The 7,839-nt window shown below is 33.8% G+C and overlaps 1 non-coding gene across 1 annotated transcript; it reads left to right on the top strand.

Annotated features, from left to right (window-relative positions):
• The first annotated feature begins 1,999 nt into the window (after positions 1 to 1,999).
• On the top strand, positions 2,000 to 2,106 carry LOC138814965 (U6 spliceosomal RNA). Its single transcript, XR_011368142.1, has one exon. It is a non-coding gene; the product is annotated as a U6 spliceosomal RNA (small nuclear RNA).
• The last annotated feature ends 5,733 nt before the right edge of the window (positions 2,107 to 7,839 follow it).

Here is a 7,839-nt window from a genome sequence, read left to right as displayed (position 1 = left end):
ACTGATGGTCGCTATCATTTTTCCACAACACCAGTGGATTCTGAAGGATAATAGTAGACCAGCAGAAATTCTAAGTACCATACATGGAGCATGAAAGATAAAGAGAGGAAATGAGAGAGTGAAAGAGAAAGAGAAATATCACAATACTGAAAGTGCATAACAGATAAACAAGAGCTGTACGAGAATATTCATACTGCTATCTTTAGACTCTACATGTACATTTGGAGGTATTTGATGTATGTTAACCCATTAACATGAAATATAAAGTTATTTTGATAAAAATAAAAATGATTCAGGAGAAATTATAAATGCAAAAACAATCTTCACAGAAGCAAATTCTCAGAAATATTTCATCACTTTGAAAAGGATAAAGTGGATGAAGTTAGTAGTATGACAATTCACAAAGACATAAAAAGATATTAATATATTTCATTATATATCCCAAAGAAGAAAGCAATTATTGTTTAGATGATTTTTTAAAACACAGTCTCTCAGGTGTTGGGAAGGTGGCTCAGTGGTAGAGTGCCTGCCTTGCATGCACTGGGTTTGATTCCTCAGCATGACATAAGCCGAAAAAGATGGAAGTGTGTTGTGGCTCAAGTGTTAGCGCTAGCTTGGAGCTGAGGGAGAGCACCTAGGACCCAGAGTTCAAGCCCCATGACCACAAAAATCAAAATATAAAACAAAACAAAACACAGTCTCTCACGTTTGTGGCTTCAACTCTGTAATACCACTGCTTCAGCCTAGGGCTAAGGTTTTAGGTGTGTATATTTATCAACACTCCTGATTCAGACTCTACTTAATCATTTTTTTTAAATAAATATTTTGTTCTTAATTTTCCTCTTTGTAAATTCACATGCCCTATAAAAAATGGTTCGGCCATCCCAGTAACCTTCTCAATGTACCTCCTAATAACGACTTTCAAAAAGTTGTATTATATTACAAGGAAAACAATGCTACAAATAAGGAAAACCAATAAAAATATTAATGATTAAAATAAAAACTAAAATAATTAATCAGTGTTTTCAGTATTTGAAGGGTATTACCTATTAGATTTTACAATTTTCTCATATCCCTGTACATTTAAAATGGGCTAAGGTTATGATATTCAACAAGAGGTTTTTAGGTTATGAGTAATCTTTAAAGTTACCCACTAAGATTACTCTTTATGGCTCATCTAATCATTTGTATATGTCTTATATCATCATTTGTTCCTCGCTAACATATAAAATAAGGAAGCCAGGGGCTGGGAAGGTAGTTCAGTGGTAGAGAGCTTGCCTTGCATGCTTGAGGCCCTGGGTTCAATTCCTCAGCACCACATAAGCAAAAAGAAAAAAGCCGGAAGTGGCGCTGTGGCTCAAGTGGTAGAATGCTAGCCTTGAGCTGAAGAGCTGAGGGAGAGCGCCCAGGCCCATAGTTCAGGCCCCACGACCGGACCCAAAAAAATTAAAAAACATAAAATAAAATAAGGAAGCCCTATAGTTTTAACAGAAACAGTGTAGTTAACAAAGTCTTAACTCTTTATTCTGCTCCTTTACATAAAGACTTGGCAACTTCTGATTAGTAATGTTCCTATAAACTCTTAAATATACATACATAGTAGCATATGTCTGTTCTGTTACCATAAATCTTAAATATTTTATCGAAAAGTTTTATTACCTGCCAAACAGTCCTTGTTTTAGCATATATAAGCAAATTCCCAAAATTAAATATATTTAAACCATTAAAACTTTTAACAAAACTTAACACTTGCTGCAGTGTTCATTATGACAGGTGCCTTGTATAGAATAATTTAATTCCTCCTCCTACACATCTCTTGAACAACAAATATCTGGAATTATTTTGTTTTTGACATGTCAATCTTGATTTTAGTCTTAAATGTGTGCTTATTTAAGAAGTACATGGTTCTAAAATTTCATGAAAATTCTTTTAAACTTACTTTTTGTTGAATTGTCTAGTTTAAGAAAATCAATTACATTTTTTATATAAAACATGTTCTATGTTCCATTCAGCATCACTTACTCTAACATTGGAACTATACAGAGAAGATTTGAATGACCCCTGTGCAAGGATTGCAGGCAAATTCCTGTACCATTACCTACTTTCACAACAACAGATGCTGGAGGGGATGTTGCCACAAGTTAACTGTACTGCACTCTTGGTGGGAGTGTCAACTTGTTCATCCACTTTGGAAAGTAGTATGGAGGTTCCTCAAAAGACTTCACATAGAACTCCCCTATGACACAGCAATCCCACTTTTGAGCATTTACCCAAAAGATCACAAACAAGACGGTACTAAAACTGCCATCACAATTATATTTATTGCAGCATTGTTTAAGATAGCTAAGATATAGGACCAACCCCAATGCCCTTCATCAGATAAATAGATCAAGAACATGTGCTATTTATACCAATGAAATTCTATGCCTCCATGAGAAAGTATGGCATGACCCAATTTGTTAGAAAATGGAAAGACTTGGAAAAAAATTATTAAGTGATGTAAGCCAAGTCCAAAGAAACATAGGTCACACGGTTTCCCTAATTTTTAATAACTAATATAACTGGGATAAGCAGAAAAGGTCAAAATCTATGCACATATGACCAGATAAGATGTTGTTAAGGGAAATGAACCCCCAAATAGGAACACAACTGTTTTTTTTTTCTTTCTTGCTATTGTTCTAACGTACTTATAACAGGCTATGTGATTTTTTTTGTTTCTTTATATGTTCCTCCCCCATGCTATAACCCCTGTTTTCACTGTATTTGAATTTGGTGTGCCCACCTCTTGTATATACGCTCCTGTAATTTGGGGGAGGGGAAGGAAAAAAGCAAAATGCTGAAATAGGGATTCAGGTTGACCCATTGTAACAAAGAGATGCACAAGACACTATGTTGAAAACTGAACTTTACAAAAATTTAGGCAGGGGAAGTGGGGAGGGGCGTGTACTTGTAGAGGTGGGAGGGAAAGGACGGTAGAGGGAAAATAAAGGAGGAGGTAACAAAGCTTGTTAGGAAATGTACTCATTACTTGCTCATGTAAATGTGACCTCTCTGTACAGTATTTTTAAAATAAAAAACATATGAAAATGTTCTGAGATGAAAGAGTTTATTTCCTTTATTTTACTCATATAATATGTTTAACAAAGAAATTAATGCGAAACACTGATATGAAGGTATTTTGAATGAATGTGTGTGTGTGCACGTGCACGTGTTCTCATGCACTTGCATGTATGTTGGTGTGCTCACAGTTTGAAAAAAGGGCGTCAAAGTCTTGCTAGGCCTGCTCTCTAGATTGGTGAGCTACTATATGAGCTACATCTCCATTCCTGGCCCTTTGCTAACATTAAAATTTTTGAAAAATTATCTCATGAATTTATTTTGTCCTGATTGGCTTGCACTGTTATCCACATATCTCTGGCTCCTGAGTAAATATGCCAAGTAGTTAGGATTACAGGTGTGACCAACCAGCACAAGGCTTTCAGAATAATTTTAAAAGTGGAAGAAAGTTTACTTCACGGGGGCTTGTTTTATCATCTCCTACTTATAAAGCACTTTGGAGTGATTATTTGTGATTTTTTTTTGTTTTTTAGATTCTTAAGAAAGTAAGTGATGATATTTAAAATGGAACCTGGAAAAATGGGACAGAATATATTTGTCTCTCTTATAAGCTCAGCTCTGTGCATGATAACCCAATATCACCAACACAGTCTGTGTTGAAGACAAAAGGTAACAGAAAATAATCACCATGGCCAATAATTGTTATGGTATTATTTCTTGGACAATATGAACCTTGAATAGAGAGTGTAAGAGAATGGAGAGATTTTACCTACCTTTTGTGTATTGCTGAAAGACTTTTGGAAACTTTGACTCATTTCCTTCCTCACAGTGTGTGCTTGGACCATGCACTTATTGACTTTAATTACAATTTTTCCCAACACTAAAATGGCAATAACATTAGCATTATAGAAAATGTTATCTTAAGAATTAAGGAAAATAAAACTTGTGAAATACTTAACATAAACTTCCATGAATGAGTTTTGAGTTTAGTCAGCAGTTTTTTTAAAATACTAAAAAGAATGCGAAAAGTATTACAGAAATCATTCCATATAGTGAGCAAACAGAAGTAATGTTATCTATTGACCATGCTCTTCTTCCAAGGAAGCCAGGTGGATTATTTCTCATGCTGTAAATCAAACTTGTTATCTTATGTCTTGATAGTGTAAAAATATCAGGACAAAATAATGAAGGAATGTTGTAGACTGAGGTGAAGTCCATATGAAAATGTGCAAAACTGATAAAACATAAAAGTATCTGAGCATTATATTGTGTTTTACATCATTTAAGTTACATTGCAAAGTTAAGAAAGACCTACAAGAATGGATTCTCTTTTTGATGTCCTATCATAGGTCCTTGGATGAACTCTTTCCTCATTCTTGTAAAGACATCATCAGATGAGGGGAACTATATTATTTTTTGTTTGCTTCTGTACATTTATTCTTCATTTGAAATCTGAACTACTTGAGACTGAAAGAAAACAAGGAAATTAGACACGCAGTCTTTGGAAAGAACAATCAATGTGAAATAAATAAAATGCATACAACCTTGTAAAAGGTCTGACTAAAGTGAGTTATATAGTCTCAAGCATAAACAGAAAATTATTAAGAAATATCATGTTATTTAAAATGGAAAATGTTAGGAGTTGCTTAATATTGTTCCTTTCTAATACCTTGAATTAATTATTGATTTTGTATAGAAAGATTAAAGATGAGATTAAAAAGAAACTTGATTAAAAGTGGACAAAAGTTCTGAATAGACATGCTCTCCTTAAACCCTGAAAAATTCCAGTGGGTTTACAAAGTTCCTTAATACCACTTCTATGCTGGTTTAATTCTTTTTGAGCAGAAGTCATTAGAGAAATGTAACTCAAACTTACTATGATACTACTTCATAATTATTGTAACTTTTATCAAAAAAATCAAAGGAATCCGGTGTGGTGGTAAAGGCTTTTAATTCCAAGCATATAGGAGGTTGGATTTAAGTCTAAGGCCAGTCTGGAGTACTGAAGATAATAAAAACCTGCCCTTTTTTACTTTTTAATAAAGGTAATAATGCTGAGAGTGTGGAGAAAAGGAAATTTTCTACACATTTCAACAAAATGCAGGTTAGTATTCTCCTTGTAGAAAGTAATATGCAGCTTTCTAAAGAACTCCAAAGTTGAAATATCATCTGCCCCACCAATCATGTGATTATTTCTCTATGAGTAACTCAAATATATCTGCAGTACATTGTACTCATCATTCACAACAACAGCCAAGATATAAATCGAATTTCAGTGTTCAACTACAGACTAATAAAGCCATGCAAAAATATCTTTTTCTGTTTCATCCTTAGAATATCAAGAGACTTCTCCCATTAACCACAACTTACAATGACCTGAAAGATGTATTCTAAATGAAGAAAAATATTGTCTTCTGATCTTTGTAAACACATACACACACACACAGAACACACACAAACACACACACACACACACACACACACACCAACATCAAACATTAAGAGAGAAATTTTTAAAAAGTAAAGCAAGGTGGAATTGCTGGGGCATTTAGGTCACAATGTAGAAGATAGTAGATATACAAGATGAACCGGTATAGAGTTGTAATGTACAATCATGAGGATACAGGGGACAACACTGGCCTTACATGGTTTCCCTTATTTGCAATATCTAGTATATGTCTGAGTCAAGCAGGAAAGGTCAGATAAGGTGATGTTAGGGAAATGGACCCTAAGATATGTATTCAATTTTTTTTCTTTCATGCGATTGTTTCTAACACATTTATAAGACTATTTATTTGTTGCTTTGTATGTCCCTCCCCCACAGTATAACCCCTGCTTTCACTGTATTTGATGTCTGTATAATTTTTGGAGGGGAAGGGGAAAAACAAATCGTTTAAATAGGGAAACAGTTGGACCCATTGCAACAATGAAATGTACAAGTCGTTATCTCGAAAACGAACTTTACAACTTTGGTGGGGGGAAAAGGGGGAGGTTTGGATGGGGGGGGAGGATCAGAAGGGATTGGAAGGAGAAACAAAGGAGGAGGCTACAATGCTTGATAAGAAATGTACTCATTATCTTGTCCATGTAATTGTAACCCCTATGTACAGTATTTTGACAATAAAAAAACTAGAATGAAGCTTTGTAAGTAGGAGTTGTTCTTCTGAGTAGGGGTTGCTCTTTTTGTTGTGCTTCCTTCAGTAATGGATAAGATGAACATAATTCTTTAAATATACCTGCTTGTTTGCAGAAATAATAACAAACACTATACCAATAATGTTGCATGCTCAATATAGAACAAAATGTCAAATTAAAATACATGATATTATCCTTGGTGTAAACTAATTATTGCAAATAAAGGAAACCATGGGACCTATGTTTCTTTGTCCAGTTTACTTCATTAATATGATTTTTTCCAAGGGGAGTACTATGTGAAGTCTTTTAAGATCTTCCATTTCCTTAAAAATGAGATGATACCTTTGTTTCTGATGAAAACATAGTATTGCATGTACGTATATCTCTCTGTTGTGTGTGTGTGTGTGTGTGTGTGTGTGTGTGTGTGTTTCACTTTCTTGATCCATTCATTTACTGAGAGGCATCTGTGTTGATTCCATATCTTAAGTAGGGTAAATACTACTGTGATAAAACATAATTGGGCTGGTAGCTTTAGTGTGGCCTTGTTTGTGGTCACTAGGGTAAATGCCCAGAAGTGGGATTATTGGGTAATAGGGGAACATTATTGTGTACATCAAGGATAATATTAATAGTTGAGCGGAATAGCTCAATAGCTATGTACATATGACTCTATAAGGTGATTTAAAGTTAAATCAACACTTGTTGATTTAACTTTTTGTTGTTCTTAATATACTACGTGATTTGTTTTTATCCTTTTGTGTTTTCCACACCTATAGTTTATCGCCTGAAGATACTGTATTTTAATCTGATGCCCGGGTATTGTAAATATGTTGATCTGAACTTGGAAATGGAAGGAGAAAAAACAAAATGGTGAGACAAAGGACAAAGGAGTAACCTATGCAACTGTGATACTCACAAGACAATATGTTGGAAATAATCTTGGGGGGGGGGCGTTGGGAGAGAAGAGGGAAAAATTGGAGAAGGGGTAACAAGTTAGAAAAGAAATGAATTCCTTACCTTACTTGTGTAAGTATAACCCCTCTGTACTTTTCCTTAACAATAGAATTTAAATAGAAAATAAAATCTATGAGAGCAGCAATACAGGAGATAGCAGAGGGGGAAAATATTGTAGTATAGTGCAGTAAAACAGCTGTGGAGACCAGAAATTTTACTTTTACATAGGAAGTAATAAACTAGCACACAGATTTTCAGCCTCATGTCAGTCATTAAAATGGGGAAACAAAATGCACAATCAGTAAACCAATAGAGATAAAATAGAAAACTAAGCAAGTTGAATAGATGACTTGGACCAAGAATAACAAATGACACAATTAGGTAACAAATAACAAGCTGGTAAGTTTAAAAAATATTACCCATAATTCTATTAAATGTTGTGTACATCACAATTTGTTAGCACTATAATTCAAATCACAGTTAAATAATATATCATTATTATAATGTCATTTATTTTTGATTTCTTAGTATTGAATGTTTAATATAAAATTTTAATTTTAGCAGCTATAGAAAAGAAGAAAGTGAAATTAATTTTAATGATATATTTCATGAATTGTAAAATTGAGAAACATTAGAATTTAAAGAAATAATTTATCATTATTGTTTTATTTCTGTGAATTAATGTAATAATTC

This window comes from Dipodomys merriami, unplaced genomic scaffold (assembly GCF_024711535.1).
Source record: "Dipodomys merriami isolate MVZ:Mamm:240054 unplaced genomic scaffold, mDipMer1.0.p SCAF_107, whole genome shotgun sequence".
NCBI lineage: Eukaryota > Metazoa > Chordata > Mammalia > Rodentia > Heteromyidae > Dipodomys > Dipodomys merriami.
Note: the sequence above shows the minus strand (reverse complement) of the source record. Positions and strands in the feature narration are given on the sequence as shown.